Source organism: Pseudorasbora parva, chromosome 3 (assembly GCF_024679245.1).
Source record: "Pseudorasbora parva isolate DD20220531a chromosome 3, ASM2467924v1, whole genome shotgun sequence".
Taxonomy (NCBI): domain Eukaryota; kingdom Metazoa; phylum Chordata; class Actinopteri; order Cypriniformes; family Gobionidae; genus Pseudorasbora; species Pseudorasbora parva.
In genome coordinates this window covers 55,294,169-55,300,817 of record NC_090174.1, presented here as the reverse complement: position 1 = coordinate 55,300,817, position 6,649 = coordinate 55,294,169, and the positions used below count along the sequence as shown (strand labels likewise).

Below are 6,649 nucleotides of genomic sequence, written 5' to 3'. Positions count from 1 at the left end.
AACTAATGTGGTCAGAACCAAAGTTTACAGGCCTGCGTTATCTGGATTTCTCTCAAGCGGAGAACTTCTACATTCTGACTGGTTGCCGCCTGTTGCCGCCGAACCGCTTCATAGCTCATTACCATAAAGTTGAGCTGATTTAAACTCTCCTCTACGCCCAAATCGCCCAAGACGCGCCGCGTCGCTCTCGCCGGAGCTCGCCGCACGGCTCCCATTGAAAATGAATGACTTCCGGCCAGCTTGCTGCTCTCGCCGCTGGCGGTGTGAACGCACAGTTTGGGGAGCGAGTGCGCTCTAATGCCGCCCATCACCCATTAAGCATAGAATCGGAACAAGCGAAATACAGCATAATGTTTATTAAATGTGATCATCATAGGGCGCCCCCTCAGCCACACGTTTAATTACTTATCAACCTGATTATTAGATGGAATTGATGGTGATTATTGATTATTGGTTCAGGCGTTAGGTCAGTGCTCATCTTGCGTGTTCTTTAAAAAATTAGGCGTCTAAACCCGCGGATGCACAGGGACGGAAAAAGAGAGGAAGAAAATCGAAAGAAAGCCCAGTATAGATGTTAGTCTTCTTATCTCAGCCAATAAGTTGTCAAACTAAATAAATGTACTTAGTATTATATTATCAACTAATATTAATATTATTAATATTGTCACTAAGCTATCACTTTCTACGTATTACTACGTATTGTAAACTTAACTTCACTGACAAAAATCTACAATAACCTACATGGATGTCATTTAAATATCAAAAGTCCAGTTCGTTATAAATATGGATAACGTATGCATGGTAGTTATGAAAAGTACAAACGCTCTACATGGGCGTCGGAAGCAAATAAAAAGTGGGGCCTCTCTGTTTTTTTGTTGTTTTTTTTGCAAATCTTGCAATATCGCGTTCTTATCGCGATACAAATGCCTTACAACGGCGGCAAACGCGATCAGAGCTTGATGTTTTCTGTTTGACCGTCAATCCGAGATGTTTCACTTGGTCTGAGATGCTATTAGGTTTTCCAAATTTTGTAAAAATGTTGATGGAGTGGCAGTGGACACCAGTTATTATCTTATTTCTTTTACAACAACAGCAAAAGTCGTCAGAAGCCATTGCAACATCTTCCTCGTAATCACAAACGAATTGAGAATTGCAGTCTCAGATGTTTCTCCGTCGCTCTGCATACGTCATCGTCTGTTGGTGACGCCCCTTTGGAAAAGATTTGTGAAGCTTTGTCAGACCATAACTCAGTTACTACTGAGAATGCTCTGGTTTTAACCAGGCTATCAAAATGTATATTTTTTTTAATGAAACTTGCCCATGTTCAAGTCGTGATAAAATAAAATGAAAGCATTAAGCTAGAATAAGGTTGTTTTTTATTTTATTTTATTTTTTAAGCTGGTGGTCTGTTATTTTCTTTTACTAAATTGCATGTGGAGATATTCATACAACCAAATATTTTGGAGGCCATGAATACTTTGTGAAAATTATAAAAAGGACTGGCAGGGGCTGGCAATTTTGTTAAAAAATACTGGTGGTTTTCCTGTTACTGTTGTACCAGTAGTCACCAGTGCAGCACTGTCATTATTCACCTGGGCATTAGAGGGCGCTCTGTCTGCGAAATGCATGAATTCACCTATTCAAGGGAGTAAAGAAGGAGTCACAGTAGGAAGTTAATTGGGGTTTCCACTTTTTTCCAAAAACTGGAAAAAGCCTTTGGAGGACACATTTCAAGGTAGGAAAGCATAAAGGCATGTCCAAATCCAATATTAGATTCACTTACTTCCCTGCGAGACCTTAATCTGATCGAAGGCAGCGTAGATGTATCTTTGGTATCCCACAATCCTATGTGTTCCATTCAGTGACAGGTGTATAAAACATAAAAATAAAACATGCAATCATACTTTTATTTATATATATATATATATATATATATATATATATATATATATATATATATATATATATATATATATATAAAAAATCATAATTTTGTATATAATATATATAAAGAATAATTCTCGTTTTGAATATTTTACTGCAAAAATACTACAGAGTTCACCTTCAATGCGTTACATGCTGGGTGAAATCAAAGTAAGGGGCAAAAATCTAGCTATGACGATTGGTTTATGCTTAATTTTTTTGATAAAGTAACATGCATTCATGATCGTGTGTATTGTTAATAAATTAAGCATTTCTGGGTTAAGAAAGTGCATGTAAACACACTTTGTGAGCAAAGGGAATGGTTATAATTAAAAAAAAAAAAAATTGCATTGTGATGGTGCCATGGTGGACCCTTTTTGATGCCTCTGTCAAATCTAGTTTCTTGACAGTTGAAATTGGTGCCATTATTGAATGTCGGGGATAAGTTGGGAATAATTACATGACGGACGTAGAATAATTAGAAAAATAATGCACATGGCTATAACATTACATAAAATTAAATAGCTTTTAATTTTTTAAAAGAAAAAGTACCTTTAGTACTTTTTTTTAAGTAAAGCTATTTTACTGATAAAATGGCCAGAGCAATGCTGATAACACATTTCTGTGTAAGAGTGTGTCTGTATGTGTGTGTGTTTAAGTGGGAGAGAGCGGGAGAAACTGCACATAGTCTAATAAAACGTTGTTTTGTGGCAAAAACAAAAAAACAAACCATTTTTCATCTGGCATTGATTCAACAAGGTGCTGAAAGCATTTTTTTTTTATTTTATTTTTTTTTATTTTGGCCCATATTGATAGCATCTTTTTGGCAGGATAGCATCTTGCAGTTGATGGAGATTTGTAGGATGCACATCCAGGGCACGAAGCTCCTGTTCCACCACATCCCAAAGATGCTCTATTGGGTTGAGATCTGGTGACTGTGGGGGCCATTTTAGTACAGTGAACTCATTGTCATGTTCAAGAAACCAATTTGAAATGATTCAAGCTTTGTGACATGGTGCATTATCCTGCTGGAAGTAGCCATCAGAGGATGGGTACATGGGTGTCATAATGGGATGGACATGGTCAGAAACAAAGCTGAGGTTGGCCGTGCATTTAAACCCTAAGGGCACTTGGCACTAAGGGGCCTAACTAAAGTGTGCCAAGAAAACATCCCCCACACCCTTACACCACCAGCCTGCACAGTGATAACAAGGCATGATGGATCCATGTTCTCATTCTGTTTACGCCAAATTCTGACTCTACCATCTGAATTTCTCAACAGAAATTGAAAAACATCAGGCCAGGCAACATTTTTCCAGTCTTCAATGTCTTCAATGTCCAATTTTGTAGCCTAGAAATCTAGACGCACCCTAGCGGCAGCAAATTTAATCTGCCCGCAAGTGTCGTCTAGCAACTCTCAATACCCTTCTGAGCTGTATTCCCCTAACTTTTGCCGGGCCAATCACATCGTGTATAGAGTCGTTGGGCGGGGCCATAATGACGACAGCCGAGTTGCGTTTGCGTGCTTCTAGTAAACACAGAAACTGGTGAACTTGAGACTTGGAGTTGAGCCTTTCTCTGAGAAAAGGACAAAGAACGGCACTGAAGTCATTCTTAAAAAGGGAAGATGTGTTCGGAGTTTTGCCGACCGGATACGGCGAACGTTTAATCTATCAACAAGCTCTGTTTCATCGTTGCGCTGGTTGGTTGTAGCGCTATCCTATCGCGTGCAGAGGGAGTTTGAAAGAGGACCGTTTATCCCGTTTATCAGCTTGAATCAGTCGGCCCATTCTCCTCTGACCTCTAGCATCAACAAGGCATTTTCGCCCACAGGACTGCTGCATACTGGGATGTTTTCCCTTTTCACACCATTCTTTGTAAATCCTAGAAATGGTTGTGCTTGAAAATCCCAGGATCTGAGCAGATTGTGAAATACTCAGACCGGCCCGTCTGGCACCAACAACCATGCCACGCTTAAATCACCTTTCTTTCCCATTCTGACATTCAGTTTGGAGTTCAGGAAATTGTCTTGACCAGGACCACACCCCTAAATGAATTGAAGCAACTGCCATGTGATTTGTTGATTAAATAATTGAGAAACTGAACAAGTGTTCCTAATAATCCTTTAGGTGAGTGTGTGTGTGTGAATATATATATATATATATATATATATATATATATATATATATATATATATATATATATATATATCTTTTTTTTTTTTTTTTTTTTTTTGTACAGTGAGTGTACATTTTTAAATGTCCAATGCTCTTTTTGGGGCCACTGCATTACATCAATGAACAAAACAGTGTCTATACAAGCTCCACTAGACTGAAAAAGCACATCATTGAGTCATACAGAAACATCCAACGAGATCAGAGAAACACAACAAAAGAAAACGTGGCCTTTAACTGGAGTCCTACAGAGAAAAACAACTGCAATTTTTGGAGGCAGCCTCTCACTGGGGTGGGATCACAAAGGACAGACAAAATGCAGAAGGGACGTCAGGATGAAAGAGTGCCGCAGGTGATGGGCCAAAAGGTTGAGCAGAGATGAGGGATCGGGACGTAAGGCTGTGTGGTGTAGAGGCAAACAGGAAGTGCTGCAGGTGGAACAGCGGCCAACACTTCTGGCACAGAGATGAAGATAACAACAGGAAGAAGCACTAGAGCAGGGCAAATGAGGATAACAAAGGCAGGACGGCCAAAGGCTGGATCATTGCTTCCTGATGTGAAGAAATATAATGCTGAACAAAATGTATTACATATATGTGATCTCACATTATCACACCGGTACAACTATAGTGGCAAATGCCAGATATTATACAAGAAAAGAGCAGATTCTTTCAGTCACCTGCATTGGTGGGAATGAACAATATAACACCTCGGAAATATGAAATGTCAGGAAAGGAAGAGGTTATGCTATGAACTGGAAATATATTTACATTATTAAAATGTATCTTGTTGGAAATGCCAGATTTGCATTGACATATGAATAACATAAAATTTTGATTCATACCAGAAATTGACATTAAAGGTGCACTATGTAGTATTTTTGCAGTAAAATATCCAAAAACCACTAGGCCAGTGTTATATGTTCAGCTAAGTACTTGCAATATCCCAAATGTTTCCAACAATTTGTAAATTGTGAGAAAATTGCTATTTTAACTAAGGACCCGGGACGTGTCAGCATAGCGTTTGAGGGAGTCGCCTGTCAATCGCGTTATATCTGCGTTACCCTCGGTTTTATTTGGCAGAAGTGCTTTTCTCTTATCAGTGTGAACATGTTACAGCAGCGCTGAGCAAACACACAGAGTAATGTCATAACATCATTTTAAACACACTTAAATGTATCTAATATGATAAAAAGAGCTGCTTTACCTTCCAGTATTCATGACTGGAAAAAGCGGAAGTGCGGGCGCCCGGCGACTGTGTCCCGTCCCGTCTTAATAAAAGTCCCTATACTCGAGAGCCGTGTGTTTTGTTTAACAATCGCTCCAGCGGCCGTGCTCAGCTCCACAACACTCGGTCCTGCTGTTTCACACTACAGTAACGTTAATAACCGCATCCATCAACATGATTTCTGGTAAGGTAAGACTTTTTTTCTAAATCGTTTAATACTGTCAGTCCCGCCGCTGGCCGTCTTGATGCATCAGTGAATCAAGCCAGTGACTAAAACGATCAACTTCACTCATTTCTGTTAGCAGCATGAAACAAATCTGTTATTAAATGATGAAACCAAAGAGAGCATTCAAAGAACACTCTTTATAATGTTCAGATAAGTCCATCACATGTATATCTGCAGTGCACACTTGCCCAAACTGCCGTTTGAATGACGCTGCTCAACAGAAGCTCTTACTGTATTCGTGTCGTGTCTGTTGTTAGTTGTGGTGAAAGCATTTTGTGAGTGAAATAACGTTAGAAAGTTCTCTCGTGTTTATTCAGAGTTCTCAGATACAAACAAAATAAACTCACGCTCTCAACAACTCGGTACAATAACAGTTTCTCAGCAATCTTTCCCCAGCTCTCCGTCTCTCTCTGGACTGGCAGTGCTGCAGCTGCTCGCTGCTCACTAAACCACGCCCCCTCCACCACATAGTCTCATTTCAAATGCAAAGATGTCAGCCAATCACAACAGTGGGTGTTTTCACTGAAGACACACAGCAGACACGCCCCTTAAAACAGAGCATTCAAGCCAGAGGGCTAATATCAGTATATAAAAAAAATCCTTTTATTTCTAAATTATGACATTTTTTGATGTAAAAACCAAACTAATAATATATGTACACCTCAGGAAACATAATTATAAAATATTTTTAAAAAATCCATGCCATGGTGACCTTTAAGCAAAATTTGAAGCTGATGTACGAAGTAAATTAGACATGCTGTAAGCAAGTAATTTGTTAAAACAATACACCGTTAAAAGCTGATTGGACTAAAAGCAGCGCAACACATAGCCAATCAGAAGTAGGGGGCGTGTCCACTCATGATGGAGGAGGAGAGAAAGTGAATAAAAAGGAGATTTGAAGAAAGACTGTAGAAAGAGAGATGGCTGAGAGACATTACAAAAGAGAAAAAGTCAGAGGAATATCACTGGGAAAAGAAGCTTTAGGGTTTATGTTAATATCAGAAAAACTTTCCAGAGCAGGAGAGAATAAAGCGGAAAGGTGTGAAGCCAGATCAGCCTAAAAAAATAATACATTTACAAAACAAATTCATAAATGCAT

The 6,649-nt window shown here is 39.1% G+C and overlaps 1 long non-coding RNA gene across 1 annotated transcript in view; it reads left to right on the top strand.

Moving 5' to 3' along the window:
• The first annotated feature begins 1,716 nt into the window (after positions 1 to 1,716).
• Positions 1,717 to 6,649, top strand: part of LOC137072064 (uncharacterized) — a 119,411-nt gene continuing 114,478 nt past the window's right edge. The window contains exon 1 of the long non-coding RNA XR_010904610.1: positions 1,717 to 1,735. This is a non-coding gene — a long non-coding RNA (uncharacterized lncRNA). The remainder of the gene's footprint in view (positions 1,736 to 6,649) is intronic.